Below are 23,120 nucleotides of genomic sequence, written 5' to 3'. Positions count from 1 at the left end.
GAGCAATAGTTGCTTTTATTTGTTGAGGTTTAGTAATTCATCCGTTTTATAAGACAGTGGGTACATATTATGATCTAAATTTGTGTCCCCACAGAATTCATTTGTTGAAGTTTAATCCCCAGTGTGGTAGTACTAAGAGGGGTGCTTTGGGAGGTGATTAGGTCGTAAGGGCTCTGGCCTCTTAAATGTGAGTAGTGGCTTTACACAAGAGGCCCAAGGGAGCTTGTTCACCTCTTCCACCATGTGAGGACACATAGAAGGTGCCACCTATGAGGTAGAGGCTCTCAGTAGACACTGAATCTGCTGAGTTTGGACTACAAGAAATAAATTTCTGTTGTTTACATATTACCAAGTCTAAGGTATTTTGTCATAGCAGCCCTGACAGACTGAGATGGCACATATAATAATATACAATTATCAAATCATTTTATATACACTTTTTTATTTTTGAGACAGAGTCTTTCTCTGTTGCCCAGGCTGGGGTGCAGTGATGCAATCTCGGCTCACTGCAACCTCCACCTCCCAGGTTCAAGCGATTCTCCTCTCTCAAGCTTCCCAAGTAGATGGAACAACAGGCATGGCATGTATTACTATGGCCGACTATTTTTTGTATTTTTAGTAGAGATGAGGTTTCACCATGTTGGCCAGGCTGGTCTTGAATTCCTGACTGCAACTCATCCGACCACGTTGGCCCCCCAAGCTGTTGGAATTACAGGCATGAGCCTGTATACACATTTTATATACAGATTTATATACACATTTAGATTGTAGGCGTGTATGTACCCTATATACATGGAAAACGTAGTGTCTTCTACAAGTGCTTAACAAAGGTTATCAATGACACTATAGATTTAGATAGAAGCAAGTTACTAGCAGGTCTGTCCATGGGATCATTCTGGGAAAGATTGCAAAAGCCATGAGGATAATGAAAATCAGATACTGTATTAGTCAACTCAGACAACCATAACAAAATACAGCAGTCTTACAGTCTGGATTGCTAGGTTCTCACATGGCCTTTCCTGGGCATGTATTGAGAGAAGGGGTGCGGGGGGGAGGGAGAGAGAGAGAGAGAGAGAGAGGGAGAGAGAGAGAGAGAGAAAGAGAGAGAGAGAGAGAGAGAGAAGAGAAGGGAAATAGTGCTCTGGTCTCTCTTCTTCTTATAAGGACACCAATCCTATGAGACTACAGTTCCACCCACATGTCCTCAATATCCTTAACTATCTTTTTTATAAAGCCCTGTTTTTAAGTACAATCATAGTGAGGTTGGGGTTTCATCATATCTGTGGGGTAATGGAGGGTGAGGATGGGAGAAATCATTCAGTTTACTGCAAATGTTAAATATTGAAGAACAATGTGATAAATATGTTTCAGGACAATGATGATGTTTGAGGAAAATTGGGGGAAATTACGATGACAAGACCTGAAATTGCCGAATTGCTGAACATTATTTGAAACAGTCTGAAGTGTATGATGTAGACTAAATAAGATGGGGTAAGATAAAGGTTGAGAGTGTTGGACTTTATACCAATTAAATTTGGGAAGTATGATTGGGCATTGTAGTAGATAAGAACAGTAGAACTGAATGATATCTCAGAATTGATACTGACTGAATTCCTTATAATGAATGACATTACCCAGTGTCCTCATGTTGACTGAAAAAATAATACATGCATTTGAAAAATGAGAGAGCCACACTCTAATACTTAAAGGATGTGACTGGTTTTCCAAGTGTCACTAGGGACCATATGCATTTTGTTTATAAGGCCAATTACTGATTGCTACTCTCGAATTAATTATTTAGAATATTTGGAGCTGGGACAAAAATGTACATTTTAATAAATTTCCCAGGTGACTTTATGCACTTCATTGTTTCAGGAAATCTAATTCAGGGTGAAAATCTATAGCTATGACAGGAAGGGTGAATGATAACTCAAGTGAGGGGGTGCCTTTTAAGAAAGGTGACATATGTCGGGTGCTGTGGTGCACACCTGTAATCCCAGCATTTTGGGAGGCTGAGATGGGCAGATCACCTGAGGTCGGGAGTTCGAGACCAACCTGACCAACGTGGAGAAACCCCATCTCTATTAAAAATACAAAAATTAGCCAGGTGTGGGTGGTGCATGCCTGTAATCCCAGCTACTCAGGAGGCTGAGGCAGGAGAATCACTTGAACTCGGGAGGCAGAGGTTGTGGTGAGCCAAGATCACGCCATTGCACTCCAGCCTGGGTGACAGAGTGAAACACTGTCTCAAAAAAAAAAAAAAAAAAAAGGGTGACATAAAGGGATGTGAGAATCATGCAATTAGTTGAGATTTTAATTGAAAACCCCGATTATAATGGGGTGGTAAATATAGAGAATTTTAAAAAATGGGTCTTTATAAGGCAAATATTTATTTTTGGCACCAGTACGCCCAGAAGCAATAACTGTTCTATTTTTTTTTCACATTAAATAAATGACCAAGACTTCTTGATTATAACGCTACATATCTATATTATCATTCCTATGTATCTTGTTTTAGTTGAAACTCTCATTATACCCTGTGTAATTCTTATCCAGACAACTACAATAGCTTCCTCACTGGTATACCAGACTCTTGTCCTTCCGTCCCTTCTTTTATCCAATAGTTTGTTGGACAAGGAAAGCACAGATTTATTGAAATGAAAGTATGCTTCACTGAGTGGGAATAGCTCAAGGGAGTGGCTCAAGAGCACTGGTTACAGAAGTTTCTGGGGTTTTAATACCCTCTAGATGTTTCCCATTGGTTACTTGGTTATACCCTGCATTTAAATAAAGGAGTGGCCTGCAACCAGGAGGTGACCAATCATAGACCGAAGTTACAAAGTTACACGTGAAGACTTGGCCAACAACTAGTCTGATTGGTTGTGGGAGGGAACCAATCAGAGATGCTTTTCATGTTTCTTCTGCTACCACAGTGTAAAGGGAGTAGCGTCTGATCCCTTTGTTACTTGGATGTGCAGAGGTGAGGTTTTCCTTTTGATTCACTTCTAGGAAGTCAGCATGACTAGGTCTTAGATTCCCTGCCTCCAGACCCTATTCTCCTGCTTCAACAGTGGTGGTTGTGGGTTGAACAAAAGATATAATCCCTATTACTTGTGAATGTGACCGTATTTGAAAATAGGGTCTTTGCAGATGCAATCAAGTTAAAATGAGAAAACAATGGATTGAGGTAGGCCCTACTCCAATGTGGGGTCCTTGTGAGAAGAGGGAAATTTGGACATAGAGCCAGAGACACACAGGGAGAACTCCATGTGATGGCAGAGGTAGAGTTTGTAGTTATGCTGACATGGTCAAGGAATTTCAAGAAGCTAGGAGAGAGGCATTTGCCCTCTGAACCTCCAAGAAGGAACCTAACCCTGACCACACCTTGATTTCAGAGTTCTAGCAGCCTGAATGGTGAGAGAATAAATATCTATTATTTTAAGCCACTACATTTGGGGTATTTTATTACAACAACGCTAGAAAACTAATATAGCAGTCTTTCTAAAACTCATTTCTTTTTTTTTTTTAATTATCCAAGAGGCTGCTATAGTCTATAATGTAAATATGAACTCTTTGGAAAAATATTCAAGTTTTTTCAATGTTTGTGACCTACCTATTTTAACAGCCTCCTCTCCTTTCTCTCTTGTTTATATCAAACATTTGAACTTCTGCGAATTTGACCCATACTCTCACCCTGCCATTTCATTGCACATGGCGATCCCTCTATTAGACATGTGAGCTCCACTTCTGAAATGCAACCACCTGGAAACACCCACTTTGAAGTATTAATCCAAGTGACATTGGATTAAAGTTTTCCTTGACTTCCTCCAACCCCAGCACAGTGCCAGGTACTCTCTCTTCTGTCCCTTTTATTGCAACATATACACCTCTTCATTTTGGCACTTAGATTATAATGTAATAGTCTGAAAAATGTATTTATTTTCCCCATTAGATAACAAAATTCTTGAAGCAAAGAACTTTGTCTTTTCTTTCAAATGTACAGTGATCCAAGTCATGCCTGAAACATAGTAGGCCCTCAATAACCAATTGGTAAATAATCAAATGAAAGAATGAATGAATATATGACAGAATTTAAAAAAGATTTTGTCATTACCACAACAGAAGAGAAACTAGATTTCTGCTAATGGGTGTCAGTGTCTCTAACACGGATGGTAAAAGTAACATTCATTTCATCTTTTAATGTGTATTTTATTTTGCTTTTTTTTAAAGCAGGTTGCACAGTCACTATCACCTACATGGGGCTTATCGATAATAAATAAAAACTTCTGCCATGATGGCCCAGCCAACTGTACTCTGCTCTGTCTTCAACCCTTCGAAAAATATAATTCGAATGCACACAGATATTCGTAGTAGCTATCCTTAGAATTCCAGAAAGTGCAAATATTGATGAACTAAATCACATAGTTCTGTAATTCCCTGCACCTTAGTTTGCCTTCAGTTGCTTTATTGAAATTAGCTGTGTGAGATCATTCTGATTCATGGTGCACTCAAAATTAGCTTAAAATTATTAAGTATGGCAATTTTGCCACCTGATTTGAAGCCTAATAAATTTCTTTTAGTACAGCGTACATGAATATTTTTTAAAAGCACCATTGGCAAAAGGGAAGTTAACAAAATTAATCTGATCTTGAAAGTTTGCTTAATTTCCATTTTATAAGGTGATAGATGATAGATCAGACACACATATATATTTAACTCCTTACACAAATATTAAATCAATGTTGTCAATAAGAGAAAAAGACCAAGATTCCAATTCAAAGGACATATGCCTTGTTAACTTCTTCGTGTCTTTGTTTTCTTTTCATCCTTGGTTCTCCTGCAGTGGCTCTTGGAGAAAGGGGAAAAGTCTGTGCTCTTAGAAAGTGCTAATGAAATAGACAAGCCACAGCCTAACAGATGGGTAAGCGTGCTGGAGGATGAGCTTCACGTGGATTTAGAGCTGTGATTACACCCGCTCCTGGTTTCACCCCCAATGACTCCCACAGTGTGCACCTGTAGATGGTAAGCTCAGTTCTTTCAGCTGCACCACCAGAGACACCCTTGCTGACAGAATAGCCCTTCCCCTTTGTGCAAGGTTTTTCTCTGTGCACATTTTGATTATCTCCCCACCTCCCTCATTTGATTTTGGCTGTGCTTCTGTTATAATTATTTTACAAGTGTGTGTACAAACAGTGTGCTACCTCTTCAAAATTTTCTAAATACCTTGGGAACTCAAATTTTCGGAGGGAGCCTTCTCCAGCCACCTGTGGCTGCAAAACTGTGTGATTCCTTGAAGACTGTCAGGTGTGGAGGGGTAATTTATCCTGCTTCCCTGCCGTTCTAGAATGATAGGAGGTTGTGATTGCAGCAAATTTGGAGATCATCTTTCATAAGAAACCCAGATATATTTTCTAGGCTTGGATACTTTATTGATGCAGATGCTGGAGTGTGGAGAAGACTCGAGCTCTCTTCAAGTTTACCAGGTTAGTTTTACTCTTCTTGAGGAGCTCTCGGAAAGGGATTGTGACTTTTAAATAGAGGTGAATAATTTCAAGGAAGGTTTCACCTACCACCCATTGTCCTCTCTTATGCTTTTCCCCAAAGCTAGCTTTGTTTTCTTTTTGGCTTTGAAACTATGTTGTGTATATTATAGTTCCATTTTCTTTTTGAGTTGTAACTGCATGTTTATAAGTCTATTTCTTCTAATTATAGGCCTCTTGAGGACAGGAACTCAATCTTCTGAATCTTCAGTGCCTATGATAAATACCCGATAAATATTTGTTAAATAAATTAAGTATTAAACAAACTAATGTCTATGGGTAGAAATTAAAGATTCAATAGATGAAAGAAGGAAGGAAGAGTAATAAGTGGTCATGCTAACCCTCTTATTAGAGTATTGACATGAAAAGAACTTTATGGCCTTGAGAGGGCATCTAGCTCTACTTACAGCTAAGGGACATTTATAAGCTTAGTTTTTTAACCTGGTCAAAAATCCTTTATATCAAGATATCAAAGAAAATCTATTTCTATTTTTAGCTCAATGATTCTATCACATTTTTATCTAATCCATTTCATAAAGATGAAATAATCTGTTACTTACCTAAGGATGATTTCAAAGTAAATTTGAATACATGATAGTGGATTGTTCTGAGTTATTTCATCAGGTATGTGCTTTTCTGTGGTCACCAAGACTTTTTTCTTTTAATGAGGTAATCTGGGGTCACTGCAACCTCCGCCTCCTGGGTTCAAGTGATCCCCGACCTCAGCCTCCCGAGCAGCTGGGATTACAGTCATGCACCACCAAGCCTAAATAATTTTTGTAATCTTAGTAGAGACAGGGTTTCACCATGTTGGACAGGCTTGTTTTGAACTCCTGACTTCAGATGATCCACCCACCTCAGTCTCCCAAAGTGCTAGGATTATAGGTATAAGCCACCTTGCCAGGCCTATCACCAGGACTTTTAAAATGTGTGTGTGTGTGTGTGTGTGTTAGCATTATAATTCTTTTCTAAATTAAGATAATAAAATATTTGTTCTCAAATGTCTAAGCTCATGGTAAAATATAGTTTACATCTTTATCAATCCTTGGTTCTCCTACAGTGGCCCTTGGAGAAAGGGGAATTCATGTACTAATTAATCATTACTTAAATCAATATTTTTAGGGGCATCTGCTTTGTGCAAGAACTCTGCTAGTTTCTACAAGACAGAAAATGAAAATAAAAATAACAAAACTCGTTCTCTAGACTCAAAGCACATAATTAATATTATTATATTCAGTAAAGCTGGAAAAGTCCAAATTTCCATATCTACCTCATATATTATTTATTAAATTATATACCTATCACATTATATATGTATAAACAGATATTTAGTTAATATACTCCAAGTAATTATGATAGTATTCTGATAAATCATAAAGATTTTATTAATGGATAAAAATAATTAAACATTTTGAATGCAAATGAGAGGCACACTCACACTAAGAATTACATATAACTTACAAACTAATTTTAGTATTTAAGAACATTTTATGTCAATTGTCCTGTAGTTTTCAAAAAGTAATGGCAGTCTCAAGCTCACGGTAACTGCTATGGACGTGAATAAAGGAACATGAATTTCTTTACTTTGCAATCTGTGTCAGGCAGCACCCACAGTGTTTACCTGAAAACATTTTATTAGAGATCAGCGAAGTGGAGCAGTTAGAGCACAATAATACCTTTTTTTTAAAAAAGAAGTACAAGATGTACTGTGGGAAGTACTTGAAGAAAATTTAAAGGCTAAAAATGGTTTATTGATGGTAAGAATAGCAGCTAACAAGTATGGAGTGTGGTGTGTGTCTGGCACAATGGACTATACATCTATTTCTATATCAGCTCAGTATGTTATATATGGTCCTCAAATGTCTTGGAATCCAACATGGCTTTATAATTTTCAGCTTTGTCACAGTGTTCAATAACAGCAATTGAAAATACCTCTGGTTTGAATAAAGCAGTGGTTTCCAGTGTCTGAGGAGAGGGAAAATGGAATGTTGTTCACTTGGTACCCAGTTTTAGTTATACAAGATGAGTAAGTTCTAGAGGTCTACTGAACAGCACAGTACTCTATATTTAACAATATTGTATTTTGCACTTATAAATTTGCTCAAATGTAGAGCTCTTGTTAGGTGTTCTTAACACACACACCCCCACACACATGAGACACAAATAAACTTCTGCAGATGTTGAATGTGTCTATGACCTTATTTATGGTGATGGACCCTTGGGTGTATACATATGTCCAAACCCATTGAAATGTATACATTAAATATGTGCAGGATTTTTACTCAATTCTACTCAATAAGGCTGTTAAAAATATATCTGGGTTTCTTAAGAAAGATGAAAATCACTAAAAGATGTAAACTTTGGAGCAAGCATGTTAATAGACTCATCCTAACACTGCAGTGATGCTGGAACTCACGTTGCAGCTTTTTTATGCAATACAAAATTAGAGAGAAGATATCTGCAAAGCTACAGTCTACTTGTCATCATCAGGAACAGGTGTTCAGAGTCAATGTAAATTAGGGCAGTGCTGGATGTACAGAGGCAACACATCAGGGATGCAGTGGGCAGCCTTTATGATGCTTGGCTCAAAGATAAGCCAAGGGACTGAACTTTGGCCAAATCATCTCTTTCTTCTCTCCTGATGTATAAGCCTGTCTGCCACTCTTGTTCTGGCTGCTTTTCATCTTGTATATTAATGGTGAATAAAGCCTTTCCCCTGCAACATGACTGGCAAGTCTAAAGACATACATTGCCTAATTTCTTAGTTGTTGTCTCAATAGCTACTTAAGAAAAATCCTGAGGGTGACAGCTTACTAGAGCAAGAGTGGTTTGTAAAGAATTCCAAAAGTAAACATAAATGTTTAGTTCAGCATTTTATTGATAGAATTTGTACCCTGAATTAAGATATGCATATTTATATACATTTTCTATCTCCTTCCTGTTGAATGATTTTTATTCTCAAGTAACATGTCATTGTGCACGTATTTTATTTATTTATTTATGTACTTATATTTGAGATGGAGTCTCACTCTGTCACCCAGGCTGGAGTGCACTGACACTATCTCAGCTCACTGTAGCCTCTGCCTCCAGGTTCAAGTGATTCTCAGGTCTCAGCATCCTGAGTAGCTGAGATTACAGATGCACACCAGTATGCCAAGCTAATATTCGTATTTTTGGTAGAGACGAGGTTTTGCTATGTTGGCCAGGCTGCTCTCAAAGTCCTGACCTCAAGTGTTCCACCTGCCTCAGCCTCCCAAAGTGCTGGTATTACAGGTGTGAGTCCCCACTCCCAGCCCCAGTTGTGAACATATTCATACTTAATATTGAGTGTACCTTTTTAATTTTATTATTTGCTATTTACATATTACATAAACTTGAAATATTAAGATCTTTTCTATCAAATAGATAAGAAAAATACAAAATAGGAATAAATATGTGATCTCTGGCTTTTTCACTTCTTTACGGAACTTATAATTATTTCTAAATGTGATTTGATTAGTTCCTGATGGCTGAAAGATTAACCAAAAGATTAAATGTACTACACAAAATGATATCAGATAATGTAACAATAGTTGACAAGTTCACTGTTCCTTATTTCCAATACTTCTTGTAGACCAAGGTTAATCAAAGCAGAAAATTGATTTCATTCTCTACACTTCTAATCATATGCATAGCACAGTAGCTAACATGTAGTATAGCTCTATCTGTCTATTTTGGTGAACCTCTGGAACCTATTGGAAAGTTTATATTCATACTTGCTAATTGCCAGTGAAGCCACTGGATCTAGCATCCTGGTGTTCTTTTCTTCTGATTTGTATGAATTTTTCCTCAGGAAGCATTAGTTTAATTTGCTTACTACTCTGATTTTGTGCAGATTTACGTAGGCAGAGAAAGCACAGTGAAGTAATGTCTTTATATCTTTTTAAACGCATATATTAAATTAAATACATATAAATGACAGTGAAAAGGAGAGATTGCAAACCTTTTCCTACACAAGGTTCTACCCCTGTCCTTAGGTCAGACCAATCAAGTTGGCGCAATAGGAGATAGGATTTTTGTCTACTCTTCATCGATTCCATTGAATCGCTATTACTAATTCATTAATTTTAGGTATATTTTAACTATTAAGCTTGTACTTAAATATCTATTTTAAATATACTCAAGGGATTTCTAAAAACTACATGCAGAGGGGTGAGAGAAAAAAAGATGTCAATGGCTTGCCAAATACTGAATCTCAACAGAGAAATGGAAACTATAAAGAAAACAATCAAAAGGAAATATAATTCAAAAGTATAATCAGAATGAAAAATGCACTAGACGTCTCTGATAGCAGATTCTAGATTGTAGAAAAATTAATTGGTTAATTTGAGCATAAGTAATAGACATATGCAACTTAAAGAATATACAGGAAACACAATTAAAGTAAAATTAGCTGAGCATCGGAGATTTATGAATGCCAAGCATACCAATTGATGTGTAATCACTGTCCCAAAAGGATATAAGAGAGACAAAGGGAGAATAAAATGTAATAAATAATCATCAAAGCTTTTCTCAAATTGATGAAAAATGTTAATCTGGAGATGTAGGAGCCCAACAAACTTTAAGTATAATAAACACAAGAGAAGCACACCTAGGTACATCATAACCAAACCCATGAAAGCCAAAGACAAACAGATAGTCTTGAAAGCAACAAGAGAAGCTTGACTCATGATGTACAAGAGTACATAAAATTTTGTTAAATTTTATTGTGTATGTTTAATGATTAAAAAAAATCTTGATGACTTTTCATCTGAAAAAATGGATGGCAGAAGGCAATGGAATGACATTCTCAAATGCTTAAAGCAAAAATAGTTAACCTAAAATTTTAAATCCAACAAAACTATCTAACACTGATAAAATGTATTTATTTAATCTTATTGAGCCAATAATTGCTATAGACATTATATAAAGAACAGTGCTTCCATTTCCCCCCAAAATGTTGTATTTTCTTGAGATTTATATTCTTGTGAAGATGCGGTCAGTCAAGCAGAAGTATGACAACTACTGAAAAGTGTCATGCATCTATTTAAAAAGCATCCTGGTCACTCTTAGCTGCTCTTTCCACCAAATAAATAAAAACAAATAAATAAAGGTAACTGTGGGATGATAGATATGTTCATTTGCTTCATGTATTAATCCTTTTACTTTTTCTTATTTATATCACAATATCATGTTTGCTACCTTAAAAGCACACATTGAAATTTAGTTTTAAAGAAAAGCATTTCAGAAAGGGAACAAAAACAAAAAAAATGCCAGTAGACTGGCATGGCTAAAGCCCTGTAAGGTTGAGGGAAAATGGAGGGGAAAGAGATGGAAGAATTTGTTTAAACATCACCCTGGGGCATTGCATGTTCTGGAGGAACTCTGGTTTCTATAGCGATTGCATTGAGAGCTGAGAAGTCATAGAGTCTCGTTTCAACATGAACATTTCTTAAAATCATCAGGGAATCATAGTATGGTATACGCAGGATACCATTTGCCTGTAATATTAAAAAACAAAGAAAATTATATAAATGCATAACAATAGTTAGAAAAATGTAAATTAACTTCATATTTGTGTTTACTACTTAGAATGATAGTAAGAAAGGAGAGTGGCAAAAGATATATGAAGACTTTAAATATATTTAATTTTTTAATATCTTAAAATTTGATTTAAAAAATGACAAATTATTGACAGTAATTATTGAATAATGGTCGTCTGCATTTTCTGTTTGAAGTGTTTCATACACAGAATTATTTACAAAGTGAGTCAGGGAATATATGCCAAAACAAAAGTTTCTTGAAGGGCCTTCATATAGTTTGGATCTGTGCCCCCACCTAAATCTCAGATCGAACTGTAATCCCCAATGTTGAAGGCAGGGCCTGGTGGGAGATGATTGAATCATGGAGACGGATCTTTCATGGATGGCCTAGCACCATCCCTTCAGTCCTGTTCTTGTAATAGTGCGTGAGTGAGTGATCACAAAATCTGGTTGTTTTAAAGTGTGTAGCACTGTCCGTTGCATCTTCCTCCTGCTCCAGCCACCTAAGATGTGCCTGCTTCCTCTTCACATTCCACCACGATTATAAGTTTCCTGAGGCCTCCCCAAAAGCAGTTACTATACTTCCCCTGAACAGCCTGCAGAAGCGTGAGCCAAGAAAACCTCTCTTCTTTACAGATTACCCAATCTCAGGTATTTCTTTATAGCAATGTGAGAATGAATGAAAGTTCATTCTCAAAAGTTATTGTAATTATTTAACTGCAATACTTTATCATTTATTTGGCTCTTTAATTGACAATCCAGTGTAAGATCAGACTAAATCAAAGAAAATAGCACCTACCAAAGGCAGGTGGTGTAATAGATGTGTCATGTTGGTGTAAAAGATGTGTCATGTTGGTGTAATAGATGTGTTATGTTGGTGTAATAGATGTGTTATGTTGGTCTGTCTGTCCTCTCATAGGCACCTATTAGGTTGAAATTGCCATTTTTAGTTTATGAAAATTATAAAATATTTGCAATTTACACTGCTTGACTTAGTAGAAGAATTGCTGTGGTTGAGCGTTTCCTCCTTCCTGATAGTTGGTTTTCTCTTCATTGGAAGGCACATTGTTCCTTATCAAACAAATGTGGGAGGAAGTCCTATTACACTTAAAAGTGACTATAACAAACTGAAATTGATATTATGGACAACATGAAAAGCTGAGGTTATTCTAGTATTATCAAACCTCTTTACAGATGAAATGCACTAGATTTACGGTTTGCCTTTCAAACCCATTTTTCTTAATTTTTAAAAATTTTAGTAAATGCATCAAATGGGGGCAAAATATAAAATTACCTTTTGTTGGCAAAATATTTCATAAATCCTGATCAAACTGCTTATCCAAAATGTCGATGTTATATTTATTCTCATGAATTCTTGGAGAGAAAGACCAAAGTTTCAGGTACTTTCAGACACAAAAGGGAAAGAATCAGTAAAATGTCACTGGAGGCCAGGAAGAGAGAGACTAAAGACAGTTTGCTAAAAACGAAGTTCATTTAAACACAGTAATTTGAAAACAGACGCAACAGGAAACAATCTATATTATCTTTTATTTGCTCAATCTTTTTGGTTTTACTACTGCCAATTCCACCCCTGCAGTTCAGACCTGGCAGCAAAATCTCTCTTACTTTCCAGCAGCTTTTCACAAGCTGATAAGGAACCAAACTCAAAGAAAAAAAACAAAAAGAGAGAAAGGAATAGACTTAAAATCTCTGGCTTTGCCTTTTTCTTGATGTGTGTCTTATTTCTTATAGCTTCACCCAGAGCATGGTAAGGTTCAACAATGGAAATTTGAGCCTGACTTAGAAATGTCTGTCTGTGACTACCATAAACCTTCACCTTAATGGTTTTATGCATCCATATAAAGTCTTCAGCGGCATTGTGTATATCTTGAAAACGTAAGGACTGTTAGTCAATTCATCCTCATGTCCTCTGAAGGTGAAATCCTTTGATATGTAGAGCTGCAGAACTGTGTAGCTGCACCAGGAGAAATAGCATTCCAACTATGCTCTTACGTAGTGCGATCATTTATTTAAGTAAAGCCATCTGTCATATTTTGGGTAGAAAATTATATAGTCAAGATGGATTTTTTTTTAAAACATACTGTTGCCATGCTTTGGTTGACAAGGGTTTATTTTTTTGGATTGAAACAGCAATTCTTACTCATCTTCAATGTTATTTTTGTAATAAATCCCAATGAACTGCTGCGTTTTAAGTACCTCATTGTGATTCACACCAGTGACATTCAGGGCATGTTCCTGAAGCATCAGTTCTGGAATAGATTGATCAATATGTCGATTTGGATCGAGTTCTTTATTGCAGTTGTTTCAAAATTAAAGAACTGCATATTCTAAAGTTCATTAGTTTGCCAAGTGAGTTGAAGTAATGGCTCTCTGCTCTCCTTTCTAACCTTAGTTCATTGAAAATGTTTTCTAATGACATTCCCTGAACATTTTCCAAAACCAGTTGTCCAACAGTTTCTTCATGTCCTGATAGGTTTCTCTGTAATAGATTTAGGTCTTTGTTCTGCACTTCAATTTCTCCTTACGCTAAAATTTATCTTCCCATTAGCAAGTTGTTACTTTAACTGTAGTCCGCTTTGTGGATGATAAACCCTAAAAGAGAACATTAGACTTTGAAGGACCTTTGTTTCCCTCCAGAGCTTTCCTGATAGCAAAAGGGACATTTGGAATATTGACCATGACCAGCATGGGACATATTCTTCTAAACACTCTGAATGTCATAGACATTTTCAATTATTCCAAAGCCAGTCATGGACTTTTACTTGCCTACTGCCACCACCAACTGGACAGGCTGCAGTTGAGCTCCCTAGTTTGGCACTGCAAAAACTGAAGTTGAATCTGAAACTCCCAGTTCCCTTTCTTAGCTATGGACATGATTGGGAGGTGGGGAGGGAGAGTATTAAATTTTATGCATTTGTTTACTTTCCCAGGTCGAATTAGAATTAAATCATTTCTAGGACTGTGGACTAAATTTTAGGGCATGGGTTTCTGAGGAAGTTGATAAGACCCAGAGTAATAGGGGTCAACAGAATGATGTAAATAGCCTGCAGATAACTCTGGAGAGAGTTTAATAATAATGAAGCATATTTTTAAAGAGATTGTTCACTTTTTAAAAATGCTTATCTCACCATTTTAAAATCAGTTAGAAATGTTCATGTCATTTAAAGTGATTTTTAAATGCAACATCATCTTATCTTGGTGAAAATATCTTCTGAGGATTCAGTAATCTAAATACTCCAAGAACAACTAGGATTTTAAGTCTCATGCTGTAGTTAGGCATTGTTGTTCTCCTCTGTAGCTCTAAGGTTAGTTACATGTCAGGTTTTCTTATTTGAACCAACTTTTGGATTAATGCTCTCCTAGAGCAAAACTTACCTCCAGGACCATAGGAATAAGAACCAGCAAAGCATCAAAAAAAAAGAAAAAAGGTGTGTAATTCTTATTTTTATAGTTTTATGTCATTCTTCTTCTTTAATATGCTTCATGTTTATCTGGTCCCTTTAATTCTTGTTTAAGATCTAATAAAGTTTGATCTCTCAACCACACAAAAGAATCCTTGTAGAAAGAAAAACAATTCAATAAACAAAACTATTTGATAGAAATAGATAGAAACAAAACCAATTTTAATTAGGTACTTGATCCCATCACTCTTATTATACAAAGTATATAGAAAAAATAAGTGAAAACATATTTTATGGAATTTTTCTTTTGCTTTGTTTTTATTTTTATTTTTTTCATTGTACTTTGGAATCTGGGGCACATGTGCAGATCATGCAGGATTGTGGCATAGGTATACTCATGGCAAGGTGGTTTGCTGCCTCCATCCCCCCCATCACCTATACCTGATGTTTCTCCCCATGTTATCCCTCCGCCCCTCCCTCCCACTATCTCTCCCTATCCTCCCTCCCACTATCCCTCCGCTAGCCCCCCACAACAAACCCCAGTATGTGATGCCCTCCTCTGTGTCCACATTTCAGGTTTTCTTATTTGAACACCTGTCTATGAGTGAGAACAGGCAGTGTGCGATTTTCTGTTCTTGTGTCAGTTTGTTGAGAATGATGGTTTCCAGGTTCATCCATGTCCCTACAAAGGATACGAACTCATCATTTTTTATAGCTGCATAGTATTCCATGCTGTATATGTGCCACATTTTCTTTGTTCATTATATCATTGATGAGCATTTGGGTTGGTTCTAGGTCTTTGCTATTGTAAACAGTGCATGATGTACATGTGTGTGCATGTGTCTTTATAATAGAATGATTTATAATCCTTTGGGTATATACCCAGTAATGGGATTGCAGGGTCAAATGGAATTTCTATTTCTAGATCCTTGAGGAATCACCACACTGTCTTCCACAATGGTTGAACTAATTTACACTCCCACCAACAGTGTAAAAATGTTCCTATTTCTCCACATCCTCTCTAGTATCTGTCTACATATTTTTTAATGATCGCCATTCTAACTGGCAGGAGATGGTATCTCAATGTAGTTTTATTTGCATTTCTATAATGACCAGTGATGAGCATTTTTTATATGTTTGTTGGCTTCATATATGTCTTATTTTGAAAAGTGTCTGTTAATATCCTTCACTCACTTTTGGAGGGGGATGTTTGTTTTTTTCTTGTAAATCTGTTTTAGTTCTTAGTAGATTCTAGATATTAGCCCTTTGTCGTATTGCAAAAATTTTTGCCCATTCTGTCCATTGCCAGTTTGCTCTAAAGGTGTGTCATTGGTGAGATAAGTTTGCCATATTTTATATTAATAATTTTAATTGGCTGCACTAAAACTGGCTGGGAGAAGTGAAGTGTAGAGTTAGGATGATGATTGTCTCTGATAAAAACTTAAGTCATTGGATTAGTAGACTAAGTCTGAAGTGCAAATTCTTAATCAGTAAAGACGAAGAGTATAGTAAAAAGGGTCATAAACACTAGCATGAAACTCACAGGATACTCTTATTCCAAAGGTTTTGAGCAGAAGTTGTCTACTTCATGTTGTCATTGTCCTGTTTGAACATCTTGGTGTTTCCTGGAAGATATAATGGATTATGTTGCTTATCTATACAACCTCAGTTAAAGATCTTTGCTAAAATAGAGCTTTGTAGTTCTGCTAAGATTCCTTCTATTTGTTCAAAAGTTTGGGAGTGACTAGGTAGGTGAAGTTTCTGAATAATAGCAAACCCTTGCATAATTCAAGAATAACTATTCCAGTTAAATACATTCCCATTTGATTGGATAGAAAAGTTGCGAAGTCCCAGGCAGAAAACACAAACTTTAAGTATCTATGTATATATGTGTTTATTTATAGCTTTGTGAATGATGTGACTTTTTTGAAAGGAAAATGATTCAAACCATCTACACAATATGCATACTATAGTACATATTTATAGTTCATAAAAAGAACCAATTATATGAAATCTATTTGGAGACAGATGCTCAGAAATTCCTTAAGGGCAGGGTTCCTGTTCATCTGACTTTTATTATTTTCCCATAAGTGTGTTAGTTACAGGGCTGGGTGTGGTGGCTTACACCTGTAATCCCAGCACTTTGGGAGGCCAAGGTGGGTGGATCATTTGAGGTCAGGTTTTCAAGACCAGCCTGGCCAACATGTTGAAAACCTGCCTCAACTATAAGTACAAAAATTAGCCTGGTATGGTGATGCACACCTGTAGTCCCACCTAGTTGGGAGGCTGAGGCAGCAGAATCACTTGAACCTGGGAGGCCAAGGTTGCAGTGAACAGAAATTGCACCACTGCACTCCACTCCAGCATGGACAGCAGAGCAACACTCTGTTTAAAGAAAAAAAAAAGTGAGAAAAGGTATATTAGTTACAGAGGAAGCATGAATTGCCCACCCTCTGCTATTCCAAAAATGTTTTCCCATCTGTGTTTATTTAATATTACAGCCAATTTACCACTACTGTGATAGTTTCCTTCATGGACGATTTTGACTAGTAAATTTGATTTTTTTTTCATTCATTTGTTTTTTCTGGTATTACCTAATAACTATTATGGTTGCTGCCAAGTCTTGTCTTCATGGATCTTATAGCTCAATTATTCGAGGGCTTTTTCTAAGAATTCACAAGGCCACATTTTTATGCCCATAACAGAAGATGTTGATTTCTCCATGGAAGTGTTGATAATGTTTTTTGTTATTTTTGGTCTGTAAAAAGTCAGATCAGACTGTTTAGTGTAGCAAACTATGGTATATCTATGATCTTTCTAAGGTATACATTATGTATTTTAATAATATTTTCATAGTATCTGCTATGCAGTTTGCTACCTTCTATTGTACCTTTTGTCATGAGCCTTATTTTAACAATAGTGATTATTGTACCTTTAGTTGTGAGCCTTAATTTAACAATAGCAATTATCGAAGATAGAATCAAATACTTCACATTTGTTGTTCATTTTAAAAGAGTGTCTGAGAAGGTTAAAAAGCCTCTTTATTTCTATGATATCTCAAAGAATGCATTATTCTAAAAATGTATTGGTCGTTACTATATGTATTTACCCTATTAGTAATTTGACATGCCCTAGAATGAACCACATTTGCCATTTGACTTCCTTTATGTTGCTGCTGCTGCTGTTGTTTTTTAAGAAACTTACAAGAGACTAGATATTGCATACTATCCTGCTATCCTTTTTCATTTTTAAAATTAGACCCATGAACCAAAAACATCCAGCCAGGATATGGTATAAGAGCATCCCAAAAAACAGTTCATGGCCATTCCCGGAAAACACACGAACTAAAAACACAGTATTCTATACTGGATACATGTTATGTAGTGGCTCCTTTAAGGGTGTTATACAAGCGGATGGTGTTTTGAGGAGAACAATAGAACAACAATTCATAATAAACAACTAGTAGAAAACTGTTGGTGTTTTCCTTAAGCGGTAGATATGCACTCTGTGTAGTAACATGAGATTTAATGATTCTTATACAAGATCAGAGGTGGTGTGACTAATTTATTTGAGGTCTGCAATTGCTCCGAGGCTGAATCTCAGCCTTAGCCTGCTGTTGAATGTAGCCTAAATGCTTATACACATACAAAAAGAAAGATTTATGATTGTATTAGTTTCCTAGGGCTCTGGCAACAAATTACCACAAACAGAGAGGCTTAAGACAAAGACATTTATTCTCTCATGGTTTTAGGGTCCAGAAGTCCAAAATTGTGTTAGCGGACCTGGTTCTTTCCAGTGGCTCTGACTGAGAATTCCATGCCTATCACCTGGCTTTTGTTGGTTGCTGCCAGTCCTTGGCACACCTTGGCTTGCAGCTGCATCACTGCAGTCTTCTCCTTCATGTGCACATGGCATTCCCCTCTCTGCATCACCACATGTCCTCTCCTCCTCTTATAAGGAGTCAGTCCTCAGATTTAGGGTGCACCTGAATCCAGTATAACCTCAGCATAGCTAATTACATCTGCAGTGACCCTATTTCCAAATAAGGTAGCATCCTTAGGTTCTGGGTGGACACTATTTTGGAGGGACACTATTCAACAAACAACAGTGACCACCCACAAACTATCAATGACCCTACTATAGTTATACTATCTATGTTTACAAATTCTTCTTGTTATTTTACTTGAGATGGAGTCTGCCTCAGTCACCCAGACTGGAGTGCAGTGGCGCAATCTCGGCTCACTGCACCCTCTGCCTCCCAGGTTTAAGCCTCAGCCTCCTGAGTAGCTGAGATTACAGGTGCATGCCATCACACCCAGCTAATTTTTGTATTTTTAGTAGAGACAGGATTTCATCATATTGGTCAGGCTGGTCTTGAACTCCTGACCTTGTGATCTAATCACCTTTGCCATAAAAAGTGCTGGGATACAAATTCTTTTATTCATAGAGATACTGTGACTATAGTTTATTCTTTGGTAATTTCCTGATTCATAAATGGTATAGGTACTCAGAAGTCTAGATCAGTTTTACTCTAGATATTTATAAGAAAATTTATAAGAACTTCTAAAATAATCTCTTTGGAATATATTTTATATTAAACTTCCATTTGTAATGTAGTTTCTATCTATTAAATCTATAGAAATTATGTCGTGGTAGAGAAATAAGTATTTGTCTAAAAAGGATCCTAAAAAAAGTTCCAGATTGAGATTTGGGAAAGAACTTAAAATTGTTAGAATTTTCTATTACTTGAGTGGCTTTAGTAAATAAAGCAAATAAAGTTTATTTGACCTCAAGCTTTTCTTTTTTTTATTAGCAACAGAGGACATTTTATTTTACATTTATTTATTATTTATTTATTTTTATTAAAAACAAAGGACATTTTAATTATACATATATAATCGCACTTTAGGTTCTGGGGCACATGTGCAGAACACGCAGGATTGTTGCATAGGTACTGACATGCCAATGTGGTTTGCTGCTTCCATTCCCCCGTCATTTATATCTGGCATTTCGTCCCATGTTATCCATCCCCAACCTCCCTACCCCTTGCCATCCCTCTGCTATTCCCTCCCAACTGAACCCAGTGTTTGATGTTCCCCTCCCTGTGACCATGTGTTCTCATTGTTCAACACCCACCTATGAGTGAGAACATGCAGTGTTTGATTTTCTGTTCTTGTGTCAGTTTGCTGAGAATGATGGTTTCCAGATTCATCCATGTCTCTACAAAGGACAGGAACTCATCATTTTTTATGGCTACATAGTATTCCATGGTGTATATGTGCCATATTTTCCTTGTCTAATCTATCATCGATATGCTAGGTTAGTTCCAGGTCTTTGCTATTGTAAACAGTGCCGCGATGAACATACATATACATGTGTCTTTATTATAGAATGATTTATAATCCTTTGGGTATATACCCAGTAATGGGATTGCTGGGTCAAATGGAATTTCTGTTTCTAGGTCCTTGAGAAATTGCCACACTGTCTACCACAATGGTTGAACTAATTTACACTCCCACCAACAGTGTAAAAATGTTCCTATTTCTCCACATCCTCTCTAGCATCTGTCTGTTGTCTCCAGATTTTTTAATGATTGCCATTCTAACTGGCAGGAGATGGTATCTCAATGTGGTTTTTATTTGCATTTCTCTAATGACCAGTGATGATGAGCATTTTTTTCATACGTTTGTTGGCCACATATATATCTTCTTTTGAAAAGTATCTGTTCATATCCTTCACTCACTTTTGGAGGGGGATGTTTGTTTTTTTCTTGTATATCTGTTTTAGTTCTTTGTAGCTTCTGAATATTAGCCTTTTGATGGGTAGATTGCAAAAATTTCTTCCCATTCTGTTGGTTGCCAGTTCACTCTAATGATTGTTTCTTTTGCTGTACAGAAGCTCTGGAGTTTAATTAGATACCATTTGTCCATTTTAGCTTTTGGTGACAATACTTTTGGTGTTTTAGTCATGAAGCCCTTGCCTATGTCCTGAATGATTTTGCCTAGGTTTTCTTCTAGGGTTTTTATGGTGTTAGGTCTAATGTTTAAGTCATTAATCCATCTGGAGCTAATTTTAGTGTAAGCTGTCAGGAAGGGGTCCCAGTTTCTGCTTTCTGCACTTGGCTAGGCAGTTTTCCTAACACCGTTTATTAAACAGGGAATCCGTTCCCCAAAGCTTGTTTTTGTCAGGTTTGTCAAAGATCAGATGGTTGTGGATGTGTGGTGTTGCTTCTGAGGCCTCTGTTTGTTCCATTGGTCTATATCTCTGTTTTGGTTCCAGTACCATGCTGTTTTGATTACTGTAGCCTTGTAGTATAGTTTGAAGTCAGGTAGCATGATGCCTCTCGATTTGTTCTTTTTGCTTAGAATTGTCTTGGCTATGTGGGCTCTCTTTTGGTTCCATATGAAGTTTAAGGTGGTTTTTTCCACTTCTCTTTTGGTTCCATATGAAGTTGAAAGTGTTTTCTTCCCGTTCTGTGAAGAGGGTCTTAGGTAGCTTGATGGGGATAGTGTTAAATTTGTAAATTACTTTGGTAGTATGGCCATTTCCACAATATTGATTCTTCCTAATCATGAGCATGGAATGCTTTTCCATCTGTTTGCATTTTCGCTTATTTCCTTGAGCAGTGGTTTGTAGTTCTCCTTGAAGAGGTCCTTTACACCCTGTGTTAGTTGTATTCCTTGATATTTTATTCTCTTTGTAGCAATTATCAATGGCAGTTCCTTCCTGATTTGGCTCTCTTTAAGCCTGTTATTGGTGTATAGGAATGCCTGTGATTTCTGCACATTGATTTTGACCTCAAGCTTTTTAAAGTTGATAATTTACCATTAAGATCACCTTTTTCTTTGTTTCCTCCCACCCTACACACAGTGTGCCACAGCCACTTTTTCTTCAGAACATGATTTCTCTTTCATCTTCTCTCTCTTTTTATTCTTTAAGTACAAGTCAATTTGCCTTCCTTCTTATATTACCAAGTATCTTTACAATTTTGCTCTGATGGGCAATCATAGTGGGCTTAATGGTAGATATTTTCACAATCATGCAGTTAATAAATCTGCATCGTTGTCCATTTATACTTTATTGCGAGTCAAGAAAGAACAGGATGTATTGAAATACTGATGCCTTCCTCCTAGTGGCAACTTTAGCAGTCTTTGTCAAGTTTACCTTTTACAGTTTACCCAAAATTGAACTTTAATTCTTCCAGTGGCTCTTCTGTTTGCATTATTTACAAGTATTCTTACAGAGGCAAGCTTTTGGTTCTTTGATCAAAAAAGACTTAGGCTGTATTGATTTCTAGCTTGTTAACTTTTTAAGGCTCTCAGGAAACATCTACCACCTACTGGATATTTTCTAATTAGTAATTGTACATTTCAATTTTAACTCTCTCTTAATTCAGTTATGAGCCCATTTATAAAGAGAACAAATAAATGTCCCTTTATTTTAGCTGTTGGCCTATTCCAAATACTATTCAAATGTTCCCTAAATTTTATTTGAATCTTTAGTTTACAATTTGCATCTTTGTCCAATTTTCTTTAAAAAAGAGGCTCTGAAAGTGTTTAACATTTCAAATTATTGCTTTTATTGCTTTTCCATGGCAATTATTTTTACAAACCTGAGTCATTTAAATCTTTCTCAGCTTTTAAATAGTTTTTCTCACCTGAGGGAATGACAATTAAATAAAGTACTTTAGGTTTATGTCCATGTGTGCTCAGTGATTAGCTCTGACTTATAAGTGAGAATATGCAGTATTTTGTTGCCTAGAATTATGGCTTCCAGCTTCATCTATGTCACTGCAAAAGACATGATTTCACTCTTTATGGCTGCATACTATTCCATGTTGTATATGCACCACATTTTCTCTGTCTAGTCCACTGTTGACGGGCATCTAGATCAGTTCTATGTCTTTGCTATTGTGAATAGTGTGGCCATGAACATACAAGTGCATTTTTGATATAATTATCTATTTCAAAAGGATAACATGATATCATGTCTTCCTTTGGTTATATGCCCAGAATTTGGATTCCTTGGTCAAATAGTAGCTGTGCTTTCGAGAAATCTTAAAACTGCTGTCCATAGTGGCTAAAGTAATTTATATTAACACAAACAGTGTATAAGCTTTCCCTTCTCTCCCAAGTCTTGTCAGCATGTGTTGTTTTCTTGACATTTTAATCATGGCCATTCTGACTGGTATGAGATTGTTTCTCATTGTACTATTGATTTGCATTTCTCTGACAATTAGTGATGATGTGCGTTTTTCATGTTTGTTGCCAGCTTACATGTTTTCTTTTGAAAATTGTCTTTTCATGTCTTTTGACCATTTTTTTTTTAGTGGGGTTATTTGATTTTAGTTTGTTGATTTGTTTAAGTTCTTTATAGATTCTGGACAAGAGATCTTTGTCAGATGCATAATTTGTGAATATTTTTTCCAATTCTGTGGTTTTCTCTTTAGTTTTTTAATAGATTCTTTTGCTGTGCAGAAGCTCTTTAGTTTAATCAGATACCACTGGTCAATTATTATTTCTGTTGCAGTTGCTTTTGGGGACTTACTCAAATATTATTTGCCAAGACTGATGTCAAGAAGGGTATTTCCTAGATTT

The 23,120-nt window shown here is 36.4% G+C and overlaps 1 long non-coding RNA gene across 1 annotated transcript in view; it reads left to right on the top strand.

Annotated features, from left to right (window-relative positions):
• The first annotated feature begins 2,940 nt into the window (after positions 1–2,940).
• LOC118146914 (uncharacterized) overlaps positions 2,941–23,120 on the top strand; it is a 336,502-nt gene continuing 316,322 nt past the window's right edge. The window contains exons 1-2 of the long non-coding RNA XR_013525346.1: positions 2,941–2,980; positions 4,844–5,022. This is a non-coding gene — a long non-coding RNA (uncharacterized LOC118146914). The remainder of the gene's footprint in view (positions 2,981–4,843; positions 5,023–23,120) is intronic.

Source organism: Callithrix jacchus, chromosome 13 (assembly GCF_049354715.1).
Source record: "Callithrix jacchus isolate 240 chromosome 13, calJac240_pri, whole genome shotgun sequence".
NCBI lineage: Eukaryota > Metazoa > Chordata > Mammalia > Primates > Cebidae > Callithrix > Callithrix jacchus.
This window is presented reverse-complemented; position numbering and strand designations above follow the sequence as displayed.